Source organism: Danio rerio, chromosome 4 (genome assembly GCF_052040795.2).
Source record: "Danio rerio strain M-AB ecotype USA chromosome 4, GRCz13ab, whole genome shotgun sequence".
Lineage (NCBI taxonomy): Eukaryota > Metazoa > Chordata > Actinopteri > Cypriniformes > Danionidae > Danio > Danio rerio.
Genome location: NC_141024.2, coordinates 43,009,096 through 43,031,044, shown reverse-complemented (window position 1 = coordinate 43,031,044; position 21,949 = coordinate 43,009,096). Strand labels below are relative to the sequence as shown.

The window sequence follows — 21,949 nt, the reverse complement described above, 5'->3', positions numbered from 1 at the left end:
CTGCCTCGTTGGCGCAGTAAGCAGTTTGTCAGTATCATAATCTGAATGTCATAGGTTCGTGCAAAAAATTCTACAGCTTCTCTGAAGGGCAGGAGGCATGAAGTACCAAGAACATTTCCTGAGTCTGAAGCAATAATGGCAAGATGCTCCCATTCCTGTCAAGTAATTGCTTGACGTTCAGCGTGGATCTGTCAAATGTCATGACTTGACGTTGTACAAGGATTTGATGAAAAGTCCTGTGAATCATATTGCCTTAAAATCAATGGCATCCCAGGACATTCCACTACATGGCATTCCAAGACAGTTCTTTCGATCCCCTTTCGGTGCATTTGCATTAAAGCCCTCGTCCATTGTTTTGTTCACAGGGTTTTCCGAGTTGCTGTGGACAATGCCTTAATCGCAAACGCCTTAAAACTTGCAGTTTAAAATGCCTATTAGGGTTGCCAGGGACATTACTACGCTGCAAGAACTTTGGCGCAAAGAGGTTGATGCGGCGCTTTGTCAGTGTTACTGTATCACTTGGACATGGCGCCAGAGAGTTAAAGACTTGAGCCTTAACGTATAGCCAAAGATTTGGTTTGTCAGAAGGGGGATTTGACACCAAGCCTCCAGGGGAAACTGCGACCTGAACACAGCGCCTTACACCGCTCAGCCATCCTGACATGCATGCATGGCCTGAGCTGTCTCCTAGGACCCACACCGCAGCACAGTGAAATGGAACGTGGTGTGTCACAGCTTTCCAAGCTGCTGCAGTCTGCCTCGTTGTCGCAGTAGGCAGCGCGTCAGTCTAATAATCTGAAGGTTGTGAGTTCGAGCCTCACAGGGGGCAGGGTGGTACCTTTTGGCACTTCGGAGCGCTTAGATCACTGGGCAGCGATTTTTAGTCCCTTCCGTGCGGTTTATACTACCCGGGAGCAAAAGATGCTACAGCTTCTCTGGAGGGCAGGCGGCGTGAAGTTCCAAGAACATTTCCTGAGTCTGAAGCAATGATGGCAAGATGCTCCCATTCCTGACACGTAATCGCTTAACGTTCGGTGTGGATCTGTCAAATGTCATGACTTGACGTTATACAAGGATTTGACGAAAAGTCCTGCAAATCCTATTGCCTTAAAAATCAACGGCATCCCAGGACATTCCAAGACAGTTCTTTTGATCTCCTTTCAGTGCACTTGCATTGAAACCCTCGACCATTGTTTTGTTCACATGCTTTTCCGAGTTGCTGTGGACAATGCCTTAATCGCAAACGCCTTAAAATTTGCATTTTAGAGTGCCTATTAGGGTTGCCAGGGACATTACTACGCTGCATGAACTTTGGCGCAAAGAGGTTGATGCGGCACTTTGTCACTTGGATAGAGAGGGTGCTCGCTGCAGAGCCATTTGAGCAGAGCTGAGCTCCAGCAAAGGGGAGCATGAGCTCTCGCTCCTCCTCCTGTAAGCTGTTTTAATGCGTACACCAACCCCACCCCTAAACCTACCCCCAGTGACATCACTCGTAGAAGAAGTGCAAAAAAGGAGGAGGTCAAGCTCCCTCTCGCTGGAGCTCAGCTCGCCCAAATGACTCTGCAGCGAGCAACACTTGCTTGGATATGGCGCCAGAGATTTAAAGACTTGAGCCTGAACGTTTAGCCAAAGGATTGGTTTGTCAGAAGTGGGATTTGAAACCACACCTCCAGGGGAGACTGCAACCTGAACGCAGCGCCTTAAACCACTCGGCCATCCTGACATGCTTACCTGGCCTGAGCTGTCTCCCAGGACGCACACCGCAGCACTGTGACATGGAAGCTGTTGTTCCACATCCTGCCCAACTCCAGCAGTCCGCCTCGTTGGCGCAGTAGGCAGCGCGTCAGTCTCATAATCTGGAGGTCGTGAGTTCGAGCCTCACACGGGGCAGGGTGGTACCTTTTGGCACACGGGAGCGCTTACATGACTGGGCGGCGTTTTTTATCCACTTCCATGTGGTTTATGCTTACCGGGAGCAAAAAATGCTACAGCTTCTCTGGAGGGCAGGAGGCGTGAAGTACCAAGAACATTTCTGGAGTTTGAAGCAATGATGGCAAGATGCTCCCATTTCCTGTCAAGTAATTGCTTGATGTTCAGCGTGAATCAGTCAAATGCCATGACATGACATTGTACAAGGATTTGACGAAAAGTCCTGCGAATCATATTGCCTTAAAATCAATAGCATCCCAGGACATTCCACTACAGTTCTTTCGATCCCTTTTCGGTGCACTTGCATTAAAGACCTCGTCCATTGTTTTGTTCACATGCTTTTCCGAGTTGCTGTGGACAATGCCTTAATCGCAAACGCCTTAAAATTTGCAGTTTAAAGTGCCTATTAGGGTTGCCAGGGACATTACTACGCTGCAAGAACTTTGGCGCAAAGAGGTTGATGCTGCGCTTTGTCACATGGATATGGCGCCAGAGATTTAAAGACTTGATCCTTAACGTTTAGCCAATGGTTTAATTGTCAGAAGTGGGATTTGAAACCAGGCCTCCAGGGGAGACTGCTACCTGAACACAGCGCCTTAGACCACTCGGCCATCCTGACATGCTTACCTGGCCTGAGCTGTCTCCCAGGACGCACACCACAGCACCGTGACATGGAAGCTGTTGTTCCACATCCTGCCCAACTCCAGCAGTCAGCCTCGATGGCGCAGTAGGCAGCGCGTCAGTCTCATAATCTGAAGGTCGTGAGTTCGAGCCTCACACGGGGCAGGGTGGTACCTTTTGGCACACGGGAGCGCTTAAATGACTGGGCGGCGTTTTTTATCCACTTCCATGTGGTTCATGCTTACCAGGAGCAAAAAATGCTACAGCTTCTCTGGAGGGCAGGAGGCGTGAAGATCCAAGAACATTTCCTGAGTCTGAAGCAATGATGGCAAGATGCTCCCATTCCTGTCAAGTAAATGCTTGACGTTCAGCGTGAATCTGTCAAATGTCATGACTTGACGTTGTACAAGGATTTGACGAAAAGTCCTGTGAATCATGTTGCCTTAAAATCAATAGCATCCCAGGACATTCCACTACATGGCATTCCAAGACAGTTCTTTCGATCCCCTTTAAGTGCACTTGCATTAAAGCAAGTGCACTGAAAGGGCAAGTCCATTGTTTTGTTCACATGCTTTTCCGAGTTGCTGTGGACAATGCCTTAATCGCAAACGCCTTAAAATTTGCAGTTTAAAGTGCCTATTAGGGTTGCCAGGGACATTACTACGCTGCATGAACTTTGGCGCAAAGAGGTTGATGCAGCGCTTTGTCACATGGATATGGCGCCAGAGATTTAAAGACTTGAGCCTTAACGTTTAGCCAAAGGTTTTGTTTGTCAGAAGTGGGATTTGAAACCACACCACCAGGGGAGAATGCAACCAGAACACAGCGCCTTACACTGCTCAGCCATCCTGACATGCTTGCTTTGCCTGAGCTGTCTCCTAGGACCCACACCACAGCACAGTGACTTTGGCACAAAGAGATTGATGCAGCGCTTTGTCAGTGTTACTTTATCACTCAGACATGGCCCCAGAGAGTTAAAGATTTACGCCTGAACACATAGCCAAAGGTTGGGGATTGTCAGAAGTGGGATTTGAACCATGGAAGCTGTTGTTCCACATCCTGCCCAGCTCCAGCAGTCCGCCTCGTTGGCGCAGTATGCAGCGCGTCAGTCTCATAATGTCAAGGTCGTGAGTTCGAGCCTCACACGGAGCAGGGTGGTATGTTTTGGCACATGGGATCGCTAGCATGACTGGGCGGCTTTTTTATCCACTTCCATGCGGTTCATGCTTACCGGGAGCAAAAAATGCTACAGCTTCTCTGGAGGGCAGGAGGCGTGAAGTTCCAAGAACATTTCCTGAGTCTGAAGCAATGATGGCAAGATGCTCCCATTTCTGTCAAGTAATTGCTTGACGTTCAGCGTGAATCTGTCAAATGTCATGACTTGACGTTGTACAAGAATTTGACGAAAAGTCCTGCGAATCATATTGCCTTAAAATCAACAGCATTCCAGGACATTCCACTACATGGCATTCCAAGACAGTTCTTTTGATCCCCTTTCGGTGCACTTGCATTAAAGCCCTCGTCCTGAGCTGTCTCCTAGGACCCCCACCGCAGCACAGCGTAATGGAAGCTGGTGTGTCACAGCTTGCCAAACTGCTGCAGTCAGCCTCGTTGGCGCAGTAGGCAGCGCGTCAGTCTCATAATCTGAAGGTTGTGAGTTCGAGCCTCACACAGGGCAGGGTGGTAACTTGGTACACGGGAGCGCTTAGATGACTGGGCAGTGTTTATTATTCCCTTCAATGCGGTTTATGCTACCCGGGAGCAAAAGAGGCTACAGCTTCTCTGGAGGGCAGGCAGCGTGAAATTCCAAGAACATTTCCTGAGTCTGAAGCAATGATGGCAAGATGCTCCCATTCCTGTCAAGTAATTTCTTGACGTTCAGCGTGAATCTGTCAAATGTCATGACTTGACGTTGTACAAGGATTTGACGAAAAGTTCTGCAAATCATATTGCCTTAAAATCAACAGCATTCCAGGACATTCCACTACATGGCATTCCAAGACAGTTCTTTTGATCACCTTTCGGAGCACTTGCATTAAAGACCTCGTCCATTGTTTTGTTCACATGCTTTTCCGAGTTTCTGTGGACAATGCCTTACTCGCAAACACCTTAAAATTTGCAGTTTGAAGTGCCTATTAGGGTTGCCAGGGACATTACTAGGCTGCATGAACTTTGGCGCAAAGAGGTTGATCCGGCGCTTTGTCAGTGTTACTGTATCACTAGGACATGGCGCCAGAGATTTAAAGACTTGAGCCTGAACGTTTAGCCAAAGGTTTTGTTTGTCAGAAGTGGGATTTGAAACCACACCTCCAGGGGAGACTGCGACTTGAACACAGCAACTTACACAGCTCAACCATCCTGACATGCATGCATGGCCTAAGCTGTCTCCTAGGACCCCCACCGCAGCACAGCGTAATGGAAGCTGGTGTGTCACAGCTTGACAAACTATTGCAGTCCCCCTCGTTGGCGCAGTAGGCAGCGTGTCAGTCTCATAATCTGAAGGTTGTGAGTTCGAGCCTCACACAGGGCAGGGTGGTAACTTTTGGTACATGGGAGCGCTTAGATGACTGGGCAGCATTTATTATTCCCTTCAATACGGTTCATGCTACCCGGGAGCAAAAGATGCTACAGCTTCTCTGGAGGGCAGGCAGCGTGAAGTTCCAAGAACATTTCCTGAGTCTGAAGCAATGATGGCAAGATGCTCCCATTCCTGACACGTAATCACTTAACGTTCTGTGTGGATCTTTCAAATGTCATTATTTGACGTTGTACAAGGATTTGACGAAAAGTCCTGCAAATCCTCTTGCCTTAAAAATCAACGGCATCCCAGGACATTCCACTACATGGCATTCCAAGACAGTTCTTTTGATCTCCTTTCAGTGCACTTGCATTAAAGCCCTCACCTTTGTTTTGTTCACATGCTTTTACGAGTTGCTGTGGACAATGCTTTGATCGCAAACACCTTAAAAAGTCTAAAGTGCCCAGGGACACTGCTACGCTTCATGAACTTTGGCACAAAAAGATTGATGCAGCACTTTGTCAGTGTAACTGTATCACTCGGACATGCCAGGTCATGCCAGAGAGTTAAAGACGTGTGCCTAAACGCATAGCCAAAAGTTGGGTTTGTCAGAAGTGGGACTCACACCCTTGCCTCCAGGGGAGACTGCGACCGGAACACAGCACCTTAGACTTCTCTGCCATACTGACATGCTTGTATGGCCTGAGCTGTCTCCTAGGACCCACATCGCAGCACAGTGACATGGAAGCTGGTGTGTCACAGCCTGCCCAGCTCCTGCAATCTGCCTCGTTGGCGCAGTAGGCAGCACGGCAGTCTTATAATCTGAAGGTCACATGCTTTTCCGAGTTGCTTTGGACAATGCCTTGATCGCAAATGCCTTAAAACTCGCAGTCTAAAGTGCCCATTAGGGTTGCCAGGGACACTGCTACTCTGCATGAACTTTGGCGCAAAGAGGTTGATGCAGCGCTTTGTCAGTGTCACTGTATCATTCGGACATGGCGCCTAGGGCTGTAATAATACACGATATGAAATCGAAATTGCGAATCTACGATCCTGTGTCGCGTTGTGATAAAGGAGATTCGCGACACACCCCGTGACTACCTTTCCAATAACGTCACGCGTGCCTGCAAAAGTTGAGCTAGTTGAAGAAGAACGTGAGGAAACAATTTTTTTCCCCTCGACATTATGAGCACTGCTCCATTTGTGCCCTTGCAATATGCGTTTAGCCGGGAGAGCTCGCACGGAGCTCTTAGTAAGGGACCGTCTGAATGTGTCAGGAATATCAAAAACAAAATTAACGTAACCCCGCTTGACAATAGACAACGGCAGAAACATTGCCAATGCTGTCAAAGCGGCCGGATTTTCACAGCATATACGATGCTTTGCTCACACTGTTAATGTGGCTGCACAGAGAGGGATGGGCGTTCACCAGATGTCCCGACTTCACAGAGTAAGGAAAGTTGTCACGTTTTTCACTGCAATGTTGACATGATGGTGTTTCTGAAGAATTTTCAACTTTTTGGTTTTCTTGAGAGAAATAAGTTGTTTATTTGTTTAATGTTTACTTGACTTGTGGTTTGAAGCACAGGCATAAAGCCTCAGTGTGAAACAGTAGCCTAAAGGTAAGTGAATTATAACAGCGCAAACTTTTCTGTAACCGTGCTGTGCACTTTCTGTTTGACCCTTTGGGAGTGCTGACTGACAGGTGAGTGATGCGTGAGGTCAGGGAAACACGACGAAGCTTTCAGTTAAGATGAACACAGTTTCTATAGTTATACTTTATTTAGAGATAAAGGTATATGGCTCTGCATATAATCACTCTATCTTGCTGGAGTTTATAGCCGTTTTGCTTTACTTCAGGACGCATTAATGCCGCTCTGAAGGTCTAATCGCTGTTTTAAGTTATCCAGAGCTGTATAAATGTACAAATCTTGAATATCACGATATTATTAAATATTACAATTGTAACAACACAGACAGCAACACCTTAGCACAATCACAAACAAGAGGTGCGCCTTGTTTTCGGCCCCTTGTTCAACTGCAAGGCATACTTAATTTGCGGGACGATAACGTATAACCCGTGCCTACAGACACATTGCTAAAGAAGCAAAATAGAAGTAGAATATTGCTGTTTGATACAGACGTGTTGATGCTAAACCAGCACTGATGTTGACCTGGATCTGTAATAAACGTGTGACCGGGGCCCGTACTGTACTGAATATAACCAAATAGAGGTTCACTTTACTACCCACAACTTCAGGTTTTCTCCAAACAAATGTAAATAAAGCAGAGATGTGTACAAACAATCTTTTATTAGACACTTAAATAGAGTTTTTCTTTAAAATGTAATCATATAAAACAGATAGTCAATTACAATAAGTCACAAAACAATACAATGGTTTGTATAATGGTTGTCAGTGGCCACTGCTCTCACACTCAATATTACACAGGATATACCATTGGGAAAGATCAAAAGGAAAAAGAGGAAAATGCCACACTCCAGTGCAACGAAACCTTCAAAACAAAACACTCATTAATAAAGAGAAACTAACCCACACTCAAAATAAACCACCCGCATAACAAACAAAGCCAAAATAACACAACCCTCCCCATATAAGGTAATCCTTGCTGTTAGTATTGAAATGTAAGTCGAACAATAACAGCCCTTAGCAATTTACACAAACAAAATACAAACCCACCAAATAGTTAAATCACAACACTGCACACATACACGCACACTCACAACCGCGCCAACGTCGAAAGAATTTAGCGCACCCTCACACCCACACACACACACACAATCCTACACACACACACACTGCCTTCACGCAACCGAGTCACACACAATCAGGTGCCGAGAAGGAAAGTGAAATCGCCCCTCCGTAGCACAAACGGGTCGCCAGACAGCAGCAAAACAGCAACGGGCTCTCCGCAGCCCAGTCAACTGGCTCTTAACGCAAATGGTGAGCAATCCACCAATCATACATGGATGTAGCGTTACTTGCTGATGCGATTGCACTTCCGCAGGCCAAAGAAACAGAATTACAGGTTTTTCTAAACACTGCAGGCTTACTGCTCAACGCTCAATGCTTAACGCACATCAAAAGTTTGCACGCACTCAACACACTGCCACTATTCCATGCCAGGGAGATAACAGAAGCAAAACCTCCACACTTTTAAAGGGGTGGCGAGCTTAATTTCTAACTCCATTCACCTAAACATAGTGAGGAAACCCCTCCCCCTTGGGGATCCCCCACTACACGCATACGAGTGGGAAACCCCTCCCCTTTGGGGATCGCCCCATTACAAACACAACAAATAGGCTTTACTTTTTATTTTACAACTTATAAAGCATGTATGCACATTGATGCAATATCATATTTAAACAACAAAACTGTTTACAAAAAGTCAACATATGCGCGCGTTGTTGTTGTCTTTTCATCACGCAGCGCACACTTGAACCGCGAGGGAGAGAGAGGAAACCATATAGCAAGACATATTCTTTAAAATAATGATTTCTATTAAAAATGTAAAAGGTTTTGTGATTACAATAATAACAGCGGGGCATTAAATAAATGCATATTTTCCGTGAAGCGGGCAATTTGAGGAAGTCAGCTATTTTTATTTGACGGAAGAAAAAAACATATGATTGGAAAAAAACAGCCTATGCCGGTTATTAAAAAGAATCTGTCAGTATTTTCGTTTTGTAATATAAATTAATTATTTAATTGAAAATAATTTAGGGCAGTTCTATTTATTTTATTCATTTTATTTAGATTATTCTGCTCTTCTGTGCTAAACACTGCAGGTGCGTGAAGATGCTCTGTTGTTCTGTTCTGTTATTAATATGCTAGCATTTAAAAATAAATCAGTATTTTAAAATGCAATATTTAATGTGTCAGACACAAAAAAGACAAGTCAATTTGTTTAATATAAAATTAATAGTAATCTGACCAGTTAACCCTTAATAAGCGATTAATGAGCAGCGGTTGTCAGTTAGCAAAATTAACGAAATGAGCATCCCTAGTGGCCATTTATTTACTTTTTCTATGTAAGAGAACTTGATTGAAAAAGAATTTTCAACATGCTTGAACCATCTACACAATGGAGTTTAGTTCTGTTTGGTTTTTCAACAGTATTTTGTTACAAAGAAAACAAAAGTGATATATCTTTGGCTATTTTTTTATTTTATATATTACTATTTATATTGTTAATAATTTGCATAGTTAATATTGTTTTTTGATGTTCAGTTTATAAAGATTTTTCAAATGTTATTTAATAAAAAATAGTTTTAAAAATCTTTTTTCCCACCCCCCACGGAAAAAAAAAAATTGTGATACGAACCGAATCGTGGGTCAAAAATCGTGATACGAACCGAATCGTGGGTTTGGTGTATCGTTACAGCCCTATTGATTAGAGTAATTAAATGGTTTAAAGTTATTTGAAAGGTTGAAACAAAATCTGTTATCTTGTTATTTTTAAATCAACAGGAGCGGTTTAAATCAAGATTGGCAAATTTGCATCAACATCACCAAGACTGCTTTAACCGCTTTAACGAAGCAGAAAGTAAATTAAGACAAAAGACTTGCCTACAAAAATCAAAGCATTGTGAGTATTTAACCTAATTAATAGGGATGTAACGGTATTGTAAATACCGTCATACCGCAATATTAATTTTTTTCGATATTACCGAAGTCGCATGACTCGGTAAAACTATAGGTCTTCTGAGAAAATTTGCTCAGGCGAATGAAGCGAACGGGAGGTAGCGAAAACTACAATCCCCATCATCCCTTGCGGTCTGTTGTCGCTACAGATCCAGTAATGCGGAAATGGAGTGTGCTGCAAGAAGCGGGGATCAAAAAGAGCTGTAAAACTCTAAGGCCCCTTTTACAAGAGTGCGTTTTAGTTTTAAAACGGCGTTGTAGAATGAAAACGATCCGCGTCCACACTCGCGTTTTACCCAGCGTTTCTGAACAGCTCTCCGTCCACACCAAAACGCTGAAAACGCACATCACGTGACCACAGACACTCTCGGGCAAGCGCTCCAGCATGAGATGAGAGCTCTGCTTGTCGGACTGCTCATCACGCATCTCCCGCTGGATCTAATCTCACTATATTTGCTAAACGTGATATTTCATTCATGTTGTTGTCTTTATCTAACGACATAGGCCAATTCCCTGACTTTGGTCATTGGAATCTATTAAGTTACTTGTTCACGGGTAACATGTTTTGGTTAAGCGCAAAGATAAGTTAATGATTAATCCAGGTACATTGACTGATCGCTTGCCTTTATTTCCTACAATGTATAAACTTATTGTATGTTATACTTTTATAATTGTCGATTATTAAAACTGATATTCAGCAAAAGAGAGGGTGCGTTTCGTATTTTCACTGAAATTGAAAGGAGGCAGTTGTTATCGGCTCCGTTTTGTTATAAATATGCACACAGTGAAGATGACGCTCATATATGCAGCACGACACCTCAACATTTCTGCTGTCTGTTAAGTTGCTAATATTAAAAAGAAAATAGGCAGTTCCTTAAATCATGTTTACATTTTATTGTTGAGAAAGTGAAACAACGTAGCCAAGGTGATGTGAATGAAGTTATAAAGTACACTGTTCCCTTTGAAGATTTACGCGTGTCCTCGGTATGTTTTCCATATCAAACTGAGAAGGGGGAGACTGCAGCCTTGATCAAACTTGGGAAGTCTTAACTTACAAGAAGAGGATGCGAGACTGAACTGTGTGTGGGCTACTTAATATTGAGGAAAAGCCCCAATCAGATAGGCGAACGTTTGCAGCCCTGCCTCCGTTTTCAGATGTCTCCGTCTTTCCCCATCCACACTGAGACGGAGCAGCAGCGTTTCCAACACAATCAACGGCCTCTCCAGCGTTTTCGAAACGCTCCGTTTTCGGCGCTCAAGAAATAAGTCATATAAGTCATATCTCTCTTGTCCCAGAAACCTCAGTACCAAATGAGAGGTTTTTATTTTCTGTTGCAGGGGACATTGTAAATGCCCAGAGATACCAGCTTTTACCAGATTATATTTATATGATAATTTTCCTTTAAACCCATCTCTATCTAAGTGAGTGAGTGATTAAATGTTGAATGTGATGAGTTTTCAACAATACTAAATTAAAAACTTAAATTTTTTTTTATATGGTTTAATATTTTTTTTGTTATTAAAATTGAAGTTCCTGTTTCAAAGCTTACAGATAGATGGCTAATTTGTATGTCATTGACACTTTTGGCACTTTTTTGGAGTATTTTCATAAGTTTTGTTTTTTCCTGTAAATGATTCAATAAATACCGTACCGTGGCATTGATACCGAGGTATTACCGTACCGTGAAATTCTGATACCGTTACATCCCTACTAATTTGTATGTCATTGACACTTTTGGCACTTTTTTGGAGTATTTTCATAAGTTTTGTTTTTTCCTGTAAATGATTCAATAAATACCGTACCGTGGCATTGATACCGAGGTATTACCGTACCGTGAAATTCTGATACCGTTACATCCCTACTAATTAATATATCATTATTTAAACCTACCACAAACTGCCATTTGTAGGTTTAATGGTGCATTTTCTTTTGAATTTTATATATTCATTCTAATCTTCATACTCTCCTGAACAGCGTTCATCACCTGCAACAGCAACACTCACATCATCTCCATCCTGTCCTGAGCAACCTACATCATGTGCAACTGCAACACTCATGACATCTTCATACTCTCCTGAGCAGCGTTTATCACCTGCAACAGCAACACTCAAAACATTCTGTTCAGCAAAGAGTCTATAATGAATTCTGTTTTGATTCTCCTTTTACTCTTACTTCATAAAAACATTTTACTACATGGAAAAAAAAAAAAAAGTTAACGGTACAATTTTTCCATTGTGTTTTATTTGTTCTGGTCAGTGTATACATAATGCAACTTTGAAAATAGGTAATTACTGATTTATATTTAACCTATTTAACTTTTTATAGTTTTTTTTGTGATTGGCTAAAACATTCATTTAGATTTAGAAATTTTGAGTGATTAAGGCAGACATTTTAAATATGCAAGCTTTTATTGAGCAATGTTGTTCTATAGATTTTAGATATTTCTTTAGGTAGTTTTGCCCTAATTAGTTTTGAATTAGGAAACTCAGGGTATCAGCACCAAATTATCTACTAATGAACGGGTCTGGATTGGATCCGGATAAGCTACTTCATCAATGGGTTCGGGTCTAGATTGGATCCGGGCCGGATGAGCTAGTCTATCAGCGGGTCTGGATCGGATCTGCGCCGGATGAGCTACTCTATCAGCGGGTCTGGATTGGATCCGAGCTGGATGAGCTACTCTATTAACGGGTCCGGATCGGATCCGGATGAAGAGCTTTATTAGCGGATACGGGTAACATCTGAAATGGGTCCGGAACGGATACAGAATTCTTATCCGTTCCGGATCCGTTGCGCTGTGCAAGTAGACTCCAGTACAGACCCATTTGCAGACTCGTTTCTGTTGCGGATCATGTAATACCTCCGGCGCGGATCTGTTCCGGAGTCATTTTGATATCTGGAAAACCTTTAGGCAGCAGTAAGCCTCACAAATACTTAAAATTGATTGACTTAAACTGCTTGAACTTTATTAAAACTGTTAGCACTAATATATTGTGTTAACTACACTTTGTTCATTTTGTGCTTTTGTTCCTTTGTTTATTGGTCTTAAAGATAAGCCTGCTGTGAAAAAATAGTTTCTCTGAGATTATGTGTTATGTAATCTTGTTAAAATTTATTTCTTAAAATAAAAGTATAGAAAAATAGTATCGTTCGAAACCGGTATCGAATTCAGGGTATCGGTATCGAACACTTTAGAACAATACACAGCCCTAGTCAAGTGATGTGATTTTGCAGGTCCGAGTTCACCAAGCTTGAACTTTGCAACGCAGTGAACTGCGAAACTTGATGCACAAACTTGGTTTCCGGTCTGACCCATTCACGTGCGTATGAATGGAAGTCTATGGGGAGAAAAGTCCAGTGTGACCGCAGCTTAAGTGCAAGTGAATAGTTTCTTTCCAGTGTGGCTCACCATGTGTAAATTAAAGGACGATGATCGGCTGAAACTCTTCCCACACTGAGGGCATGTGAATGGTTTCTCTCCAGTGTGGATACTCATGTGTCTATTAAAGTTTGATGATTGGCTGAAACTCTTCCCACAGTGAGTGCATGTGAATGGTTTCTCTCCAGTGTGGATCTTCATGTGTTGATTAAAATTTGATGATTGGCTGAAACTCTTCCCACACTGAGAGCATGTGAATGGTTTCTCTCCAGTGTGGATCCTCATGTGTTTATTAAAGTTTGATGATTGGCTGAAACTCTTCCCACAGTGAGTGCATGTGAATGGTTTCTCTCTAGTGTGGATCCTCATATGTTTATTAAAGTTTGATGATTGGCTCACAATCAATTTTGACATGATGTTCCTCCTCTTTCCTCCTCTCCTTCTCTTCAATTAGGTCTGAAATAAAAAAAAAACATTAGTTTTCATTAAGTCTTAAAAACTCTCATGAAAAGTGAAAAGACACTGGAAACGTTCGAGGTGACAGAAGTTACCCTTCGTTCCCCAAGGAGGGGAACGGAAGTGCTATAAGTGGATTTGATCTTGGGAAAATCCACGAAATGGGAGGATTCGGCCAATGAAAGCAATGAATTGGCAGCGTAAGCTTGCGCAGGTGTGCTTCATTGCCAATTATCCCAGCATATAAGCACACCTGGAGCGAGCAAACGCCATCCTTTTAAGCTGAAGAGACTTTCTAACAGCTAAGGGACAGTCATTATGGCGACGGAGTATAGCACTTCCGTTCTCCTCATCGGGGAACGAAGTTTTACTTCTGTAACCTCGAATGTTCCCCTGCGGTTGGGGAACTTCAGTGCTATACAGTGGATTTGATCTTTGGGAAAATCCACGTATGGGAGAACTATGAAAAACGCCATAATGACTGCACCTTACCAACACCCCCGATGAGGGGATAGTCAAGCAAGCGTGACGCACCCACATCATGGGAGGCGCGGCCTTCCAACGTGTCCCTGGCCCTAATTTATCTCCCTTCAACAGAAGTTTTACGGATTTAGATATATTTTTTGGGAAGTCGTGTGCGTCTAGATGATTCTAGGAAAATACGACAGTACGTTGGGAAGCGTGCAATCCCGATAGGGAGGATGCTGCGGAGGCCATCCGCTACCCAAGGGGGGAGATAAAATGGCCGAATTACATATGGACTAGCCCTAAGAAGGGGGAGTGTGCATAGACAAAGAGGTTAGCGGAGAGGGAAGAGGGGGGACTTAACCGTGGCGGAGTAAGCATAGTCACCTAGTGGGGATCACGCATAGCAGACACCTATACCCAAGATGCGGGCTGACCAGCGGGCAGACCAACAACGTAGTGGGCCAGCAAGTGACTCCTCTGCTGAGTCAGTGCTGGGGTCCACGGAGGAATCTGCAGGGCTCACCTGACTGGGAACTTTACTGACAGATAAAAGAGCACACGTATCTACGTGTTAGGGACAATGGCGCAGCAAGCGTGTTTCAACACCCTACTGAGTTGTTTCCTCAATCACCAAAGGGTTGCCTAATACCCTTGAGGAAACCGGCTCCACTCGCAGATTGTAAAACCTTGCACATGTGTTGGGTGTCGCCCAGCCCGCAGCTCTACAAATGTCTGTTAGAGAGGCGCCGCGTGCACAAGCCCAAGAGGATGCAACGCGCAGAGTGGAGTGTGCACGCACTCCCGGGGGACACGGCTCACCTCTGCTCGAATAAGCGAGTGAAATGGCATCCACAATCCAGTGGGATAATCTTTGTTTCGATACGGCACTTCCCTGCTGCCGACCGCCATAACAGACAAAGAGCTGCTCAGATGATTTAAAGTGCTGAGTATGGTCCACATAAATGTGCAGCACGTGATCTGGACACAGTAAGGAAAGGGCTGGGTCTGCCTCCTCCGGGGGCAGCGCTTGCAGGTTCACTACCTGATCTCTAAAGGGGGTGGTAGGAACCTTGGGCACATAACCCGGGCGGGGTCTCAGGATAACGTGAGAGTAATCCGGCCCGAATTCCAGGCACGAGTCACTGACCGAAAATGCCTCCAGGTCCTCGACCCTCTTGATGGAGGCCAACGCGACCAGCAGAGCTGTCTTCAGTGACAGAAATCTTAGAGATACTGAATCGAGTGGCTCAAAGGGATCTGCGCGTAAACTTGTGAGAACGAGGGCGAGATCCCAAGAGGGCATGAGAGGGGGTGGGATGGATTAATTCGCCTAGCACCTCTGAGGAACCGGATGATGAGGTTGTGCTTTCCCACGGTGCCGCACGCTACCGTGTTATGATAAGCGGAGATAAGTAAGCCTGGGTTAGACCCGCCCTCGTGCAGCTCGGCCAGCGCCTGCGCTTGGTAGCGCTGGTAGGTGGCCATCGCGTGCAAGGCGGAAGCAGCCTGGCCCGCAGCCTTATAAGCTCTGGCTCCGAGGGAGGCAGACAACCTACAGGCTTTGGACAGGAGACGGGGCGGACCCCGCCACGTAGGGGCGCCACGCGGACAAAGATTGACCGCGATAGCGCGTTCCACTGACGGGATCGCCTCATACCCCCTGGCAGCTCCGCCGTCAAGGGCGGTGAGGGCGGAGGGACACGCAGCATGGGCTGAGAAAGTTGCCCTCCAAGACTGCATGAGCCTACTGTGCACTTCCGGGAAGAAGGGGACCAGAGGCTTCGAAGGCTTCGCCTTCTGGTCCTCCATGTAGCACCCATCTAGTCGGTCCAGCCGTGGAGATGGGGGATGAACCAGCTCCAACCCCACGGCCGAAGCAGCCCGGGAAAGCACGGCTAACATGTCCGCTTCAGGATCCATTTTGACGGCGCTCACCTGCCCGGAGGCGATCTTAGCTGTGCAACGGTCATGGCATAGCAGTGACGACATGAACTGCCCGCGAGCACCACATTAACATGCTGGACCCCCAAACATGTAATGCAGTGATCGTGTCCATCATCCGGAGCCAGGAAACCCCGGCAACCAGAAACGCACAGTCGGAGCGCCATCCTGAAAAGGACGTGCTGCATGACTGTGTTGCTCTTTTAGGAAAGTTTGCAACAATACGCACCGCTCTGGAGGACCGGACCCAGCTCGACCGTCTGCCGCCGCGAAAACCCACTCTGGACCGGGAGACACTCGTTCGCTCTGAAGTCGCTGAACCAGCAAGAGGAACCCTCATCGACTCGATCAGAAAGTCTCTGAAGCGAAAAGGATGGCGTTTGCTCGCTCCAGGTGTGCTTATATCCTGGGATAATTGGCAATGAAGCACACCTGCGCAAGCTTACGCTGCCAATTCATTGCTTTCATTGGCCCGTTCAATACTCTTTCAGACAAGCGGCTTTTGAACCGAATCCTCCCATATGTGGATTTTCCCAAGATCAAATCCACTTATAGCACTAAAGTTCCCCAACCGAAGGGGAACATAGGCTACACACACTGTAATTTTGATGCATATTAATGTAAAATAAATCAAATATTTTGTTCGGTCTATTAACGTGTACACATTTAAGCATATTCAATTCATCTTTATTTATCTAGTGCTTTTATAAGTTAAACTGTGTCAAAGCCGCTTAACATAGAAGTTTTAGTAAATTGAAACTGTCTGTCCAGTTTTCAGAGTTTTTACATAATTGATTATAAAAGTCATTTTGGTCACATTGATAAGACACAGATTTAAAAGCTGTAAATGCCCTGTTTTTTACTTGTATATATTCATAATTACAACAAAATGATTTTTCTAAAATTTGTAATGTTGACAAGGAAACTTATTCATTCTGTGCTTGACTGGTAAACGCATCAGAAAAAAAAAAAAGTTCGGGGGTAACAGCTAAACAAACTGCTGAATATTTGCCTCGCAGACATGAGACATACCTGTACAGCATCTACATAAAGGCTGGAATGTGCACCTTTCCCCCCTTGTGTGCTGTTGGGTTCATCCATTCTGGGGTGATTTTAAGGCTTAATTTGGCCAAAACTTTCTGTGTTTCAGCAAAAGGACTGATACTTGGGGACATCTTATTTTGGACATATATTGGAAAAATGCTTTGAAAAAAAAAACTCAGTACACTCTGTATATTGCAAAGCCATGACCGCAAATAATCATGCATCTATGATTGTTGGTGTTTTCTGTGATGACAGTCAACATTGTTTAATTGGTCTCCACCCATGGGACGGCAGAAAGGAAATGGGTGAGAGTATAAAGGAAGAGGAGAGTTGAAGAGGGCAGCATTATGTGGTGTGTGGAAGAAAGTGTGCTGTCCTGAAATCATTAGCATTTTTTTTTTCATTTGAATTATAAGTGCTGAAAGTTTTGTATGGAAGTTTTTTCCTAACAAAATTAAAATGAAAATTCAAATGCTTAAAGGATCAAATGATAAATCAAATACTCAAACTATAAATCAAATCCTCAAACTGGCATCGCAAATGATAAATCAAATCCTCAAACTGACATCGCAATTGATAAATCAAATCCTCAAACTGACATCGTAAATGGTGAATCAAAATGCTCAAACTATAAATCAAATCCTTAAACCGACATCGCAAATGGTGAATCAAATGCTCAAACAACTCCGCAAATGGTGAATCAAATCCTTAAACGACTCCGCAAATGGTGAATCAAATCCTCAAACAGACATCGCAAATGATAAATCAAATGCAATTGAGGTGTCAATCAACCAGCATAGGCGGAGCTTTAAGGCGGAAGAGTTTGTTGTTGACAACTACCGGTAGCTCTATGACTTTTTCAAGGAGTTCAGATTTGGGTGCTGTTTTTGCTCCTAGCTTGAAGTAATCAATTACAGAACATTACTTTGATAATTTTATTATAGCATATTATACATGAAATCCAAACATTGTAGTATAATATTAAGTAGGGGTCTGAAGAGATGCCAACTCCACGATACAAGATGAGACGCACGATTGGGTTCAGGGGAACGAGACAAGTCGATATTTTTACACTACTTTAAAGAAATTCTTAATGACGAGACATATTCATGGAATAGTCTTCAAATATATGAATGGAAAATAGATTTTTATAAAAATTAAAAAAAAAATTAATCACAAAATGCAGAACAATTAAGGTGTTTGTTTTTTACTTGTAATGAAGTCCTACACGATGGTAATAGATTAATTACGGCGTTTAAAAATCTGTTCTGCAATTCATTAAAGCAGCTTTCAGCACATCTCGCTCCGGTGAGAAATTAAAGCGGTGACTTTACACCCACACGGCCAACCGAGTGACATGCATCACAGAGGCCATGAGAGGGGTCTGGCTGCAGACCTGGTGCAGTGCAATCTGGGCTACATCCAATGCTTTTTAATGGGCTCACCTAACCCCACCCCTAACCCTAACCGTCACAGTCACTAGCTCCATTTAAGTGCATTGTGTCTGACATTGCATCGCTGAGTGATGCAATCTCAGCTTGCATCATAAAGGCTGCATCCAGATACTACTGGAGGCCAGCCTTGCAGGTGTATGCAAAGCACTTGATTTGCGGTTCAAATTCAATCCTGCTTCCAATCTTCAAAGCTAAATTCACCCTCACGGTCAAGACAACTTTTTATCTTAATTCTACCGATTTAATCTCACGAGAACTCGTGACACCCTTAATATTAAGAGTTAATTTTAAGCTTGCTCGCGGCCCACCTGCAGGATTGCTGAGGCCCACTTGTAATAAGAGACTAATTATACATAAAAGAATGACAAATGACACAAGAACAAGAAAGAAACTGATTCCTGTCTTTCAATGAGTGCTTATGTGCGTTTAGGAGAACTAGACAGCACACTCAGGGCTGCAAGATGGATTTAATTTAGTATTTTTATTATTAAAATATAACTGAATGAGGATCAAATGAATGAGATGGTGTTTGAGAATGAAAATTAACCTGTTTGTTCCTGCAGATCTTCCTGTTTGACTGTGAATGTTTCTTCAATCTTCACATCTTCACTCTCCTCTTTAATAAACGCCATCTTTATAACAGTGTGGAGATCAGTCGCTCAAGCAGGAGTTTTTCTCTGTCTTTGGACACTTTATCCTGTTTAATATGAACAAAACAATAAAAATGTCCTGTTTAAAATTAATAAAACAATGAACAGAAACAAAATAACTTCTCTTCAACACTTGCTTCAACAGTTTCTTTATATGAGAGTAATTAACAAAAAGAAATCAGGTACGTCCATGCATAGAGGTAAAGTTGGTTTTATATTCGCACATTCAGACTTTCTCCTTAACAATATAATTTCATAAAAGTATTATTTGCAAACTCTAAATAGTGAAATCATATTAGCACTCAATGACTATCAAAGTACAACATTGTTCACAGTCAAATAAACAATGGTGTTTAGAAGTCATACTTGCATGCTAATTCAAATCGAATATTCAAAGTAACATGGTAAACAATTTAGAGACTTATAAATGAACGAATGTGTGAATATAAAACCAACTTTACCTCTATTGTCAGCTAGAAAGAATGAGCTGATTAAAACTCCGTTTCTCATACATAGTGATGTATATTTAGAATGGAATGACATTATGCTATTTAATCAATTAAACCTTCATTAAAACACCTACACATTTATGTTTCTTTTGTTTATTCAAGAATAGAGGTAAAGTTGGTTTTATATTCGCACATTCAGACTTTCTCCTTAATAATATAATTTCATAATAGTATTATTTGCTAACTCTAAATAGAGAAATCATATTAGCACTCAATGATTATAATGACAAAGTACAACATTGGTCACAGTCAAATAAACAGTATTAATGTTGTTTTCAAGCCACACTTTTATGCTAATTCCGATCAAATATTCCAAGTAACAGTAAACAATATAGAGACTTCTAAATGAACGAATGTGCGAATATAAAACCACCTTTACCTCTATTATTCAAACAATAACCCTCATTACTGTAAGTAAAATAATACTACACAGTATAAAGTGTTAAAATAATGTTGTCAACAGCAGCATTACGCATTAACAGCATAATTTAGCATCGGATGAAAAAAAGCCTGAAACTTTAATCAATCGCTTTATATAAGTGTAAACGCTTTAAAACAAACCTTTCTCCATCTGGATCCAGCGCAAGAGCGGCGCCGACTTATGACGTCACACCACGCCAAAATAAAAGTCTTTTATTTTGTTTTGCTTTTCTTGCCACTTGCTGTTGCAGTCATGACTTATTGATACATTTCTCCCTCGTTTTCCATTTTCTCTCCCCCTCTCTCTCTCACTCACATACACACACACACACACACACACACACACACACATATATATATATATATATATATATATATATATATATATATATATATATATATATATATATACAGTGTTGTGCAAGTTACTTCCAAACTGTAATACATTACAGATTACTGTTATTTAAATGTAATCCCTTACCTTACAACATTACTGTCTCAGAATTGTAATATGTTAAATTACTCTTATATTACTTCTTAGTTACTTTTATCAAAATAACTACAGAATTAGAACTTAACATTATAAAATTATAATGTTCTATAATGAGCATTTTACATCCAGTAGAAAGTGATTTGATGTAGCAGAATGACTGACCTCTCCAGGCTACTAACAATATAGTATATAATTGGCAATGTGATGGCTCAAGACAATGCAAGAAAGGATGACAGCCAGAATTACAAATGATCTGTTAAAAGTATGGTAGAGGTAAAGTGATTATCTGGCAATATCTGTGAATGGCTTGGCTATATTCATATTACACACAACAGGCCGATATGTAAACTCCAATGCCATGACAAAATGCAGATTTTGTTTCTTTTCTTATTCCTGGTTTAGCTTTTTACAGGTCGGAGATCAGCTTCTAATAACTTAGGGCAACCTCACCTCTAGGCATCAGGTCGCCATCCATATCTGGAGACAGATACAATGCTTTCTTTGATGCACACATTAAGGCCATCCATATCTGGAAGTAGATACTATGTTTTTTTTTTTGACGCATGTATTTAGAATTGTCTATTTCTGTTGTAACCAATAAGAACTGTTTACCTGGATCCCACCCTTTCTGGACTTGTGTAAAGAGTATAATTGTTCGATTGTTGAAACTGTAAGCAGAGCGGCCTAGGAACTCATTGCGAGTGTTGAAGCTGGCTTCTGCGAATGAAACTGCAAACTATCTTCAGTAAACTTGATTTATTTATTTAAATCTCTGACTCCGGCTCTTCTTCATCTACCAGACTGGTCATTCTTTGGGTTAAACTGTAAACTATCCCTACAAAGGTTCTCTTTGTAACGTTATTATGTAACCATAGAATGGCCAAAGCAGAACGTCCTCCTTAAGTCATACTGGTAACGTTATTTTATGACTTAAAGAGAACGTTTTAAAAACATCCCTAATGTTCTGTAAAGGTTCTGGATTTTTATTACCTTTAGGGAACTTTCAGAGAACGTTGTGCAAGGTCGCGCGAACGTCGCCTCCCACCTGGGAATATCATCGCGAGTATCAGTGCTATCAGTTTTTGCATTTCTATTTGTTGTGATGGCCTGTTGTTATTGCAATAAAAATAAGTAAATAAAAAAAGCAGTGCAATGTGGCTGTATATCAGCAGTGGTGGAATGCGTGTGTTATAGTGTACACTAGGCACTCGAGAACGATTGTCATTCTACCTGTTGTTTCAATCCCCTGAGAACTTTGGTCATCTTCAGAACGCAAATGAAGACACTTTAGATGAAATCAGAGAGCTCCCTCATCTGTCATACACAGCAAGAGTCCCGAGATGCTCAGAAGTCCAGAAAAGGAACCAAAAACATTGACTTTGACAGTGACTTTAGTGGTTCA

General features: G+C 42.5%; 1 protein-coding gene, 1 long non-coding RNA gene and 2 other non-coding genes across 4 annotated transcripts in view; all 4 read left to right on the top strand.

Moving 5' to 3' along the window:
* The window catches only part of LOC101886199 (uncharacterized), an 883,799-nt gene that overhangs the window by 464,433 nt on the left and 397,417 nt on the right, over positions 1-21,949 (top strand). The gene's annotated exons all lie outside the window — the stretch shown is intronic.
* The window catches only part of LOC148680967 (uncharacterized), a 663,035-nt gene that overhangs the window by 514,786 nt on the left and 126,300 nt on the right, over positions 1-21,949 (top strand). The gene's annotated exons all lie outside the window — the stretch shown is intronic.
* Positions 1,818-1,890, top strand: trnam-cau (transfer RNA methionine (anticodon CAU)). Its single transcript has one exon. It is a non-coding gene; the product is annotated as a tRNA-Met (tRNA).
* Positions 2,643-2,715, top strand: trnam-cau (transfer RNA methionine (anticodon CAU)). Its single transcript has one exon. It is a non-coding gene; the product is annotated as a tRNA-Met (tRNA).